The sequence below is a fragment of the Myotis brandtii genome, unplaced genomic scaffold (assembly GCF_000412655.1).
Source record: "Myotis brandtii unplaced genomic scaffold, ASM41265v1 scaffold720, whole genome shotgun sequence".
Lineage (NCBI taxonomy): Eukaryota > Metazoa > Chordata > Mammalia > Chiroptera > Vespertilionidae > Myotis > Myotis brandtii.
The window spans coordinates 198552-200325 of record NW_005370839.1 but is presented as its reverse complement, the minus strand read 5'-3'; positions in this window follow the sequence as shown (position 1 = coordinate 200325).

The following is a 1774-nucleotide window of genomic DNA, read 5'->3' as shown; positions in this document are numbered from 1 at the left end:
GCTACAGAGAGGGAGGGTTGGAGAGAAAACCCAGCAAACAGCTGCTCATAAAGGCAGGGGGTCCTGCCCTGTGCCCAGGAGCTGGGCTCTGCCAACAGGCCAAGACCAGGGGGACCCTTTACATGCAGCCCAGGCGATGGCTGGGCCTGGGCCCCACCTTGGAAACATGCACCCACACTCTTCATGCACCCACACATCCAGCTACTCCCGCACCCCTCACCCCACCCTCCCTTCCCCGGCCCCCAGGGACCAAAGGACACATCAGACACAGTCCCATTGGTTTGAAAATAGAAGGAATCTTATAGTTCAACTAGAGGCCTGGTGCACAAAATTCATGCACGGTGTGTGTGTGGGCAGGGGAAGTCCCTCAGTCTGACCTGCACCATCTCCAATCTGGGACCTTTCGGGGGATATCCAAATGCCGGTTTAGCAACCCCCTCCCCCACCACCAACACACAGTCCCCTGGAGCCAGGGGCACCTCCTGGGGTCCCTGAAACAAGGGGTTCTGCCACCCACCCCAGAGCTGCAGGGTCTGGAGGAAGGACAGGGGCAGGCCCTGCCTGAGGACAAGGCAGGGAGGGGGCCAGGCAGGGATCTGCCCAGAGAAAAGGCTGGGGAGGGAGAGGACACCAGTCCCAGGAGCTGGCCCCCAGCTGAGGCCTGGGAGGGGGAGTAGCTGGAGACTCCTACTTCCTTTGGGGGCTGCCTGGAACTCCAGCCCACCCCTCTGTGGCTCCTGGAGCCCACCAAGTGACTGGGATATTGTGCTTTGGGGTGACGCTAAAGTAGAGTGTCAAGGCTAGGATGAGGGGCAGGGGAGGTGCGACTAAGGTGCTTGTGATGTAGCTGGGGTGTCAACTCCCCCTCAAACCTTTGCCTGCCCCCCCCCCCACACACACACACACTCACACTTGGCCAGAGAGGGGATGGCCAGGGGCACAGCCAGACCGGGCACCTCCACCTCCAACTCCACAAACAGGTGCTAAAGGGACCCCCTTCCCACAGGCCTGTGGGGGCTACAGGGGGCTACAGAGGTGGGTGAGGCCTCCACGTCAGATTCCAAGGGTCCATTGAAATAGCTCCACCACCCCACCACCACCCCCACCTCCAGCAAGCTCCTGCCTCTGGGAGCCATGGGCTGTCAGACTCAGAAGGAGATCAGAGTTGAAAAGAGAGGTGATGAGAGAGACAAGGAAAAGGGGACAAAAAATGTCACATGACACCCAGCAACACAGGGAGGTGGGGAGCAAAAAGGAAAAAAAAACAACCCTCTGGTTCACATGTGAAACTCAACAAAATCACTGACACTGGATGAGTACTGGCTCCTAACTGCTCACCTGCCTGCTGGCTTGATCATCCCTAACCACTCTGCCTGCCTTCCTGAACCCTAAACCCCTCTCCCCTGCCTGCCTGATCGACCCTAACTGCTCTCCTCTGCTGGCCTGATTGCCTCTAACAGCCTCTGCCTCAGCTCCTGCCACAGTGGCTTTGTCCAGAAGGATGTCCAGAAGATGTCCGGTCTAATTAGCATATCACCCTTTTATTAGTATAGATATTTCAAGAGCAAAAACAATGTATTAAAAAGTATGTGCAGGGGATGAGAGCTGGGAGCCCTGCCGTGGGATGGAGTGGGGAGGGAGAAAAGGGCAGCAGCCCTCCAGCCTGCTCCCCTGCTCCCACTGCCTCTCTTCTCTTCACCTATTTTAAAGCAAAACTTCCCCACATTCACACACACACACACACACACACACACACACACACACACAGACACCT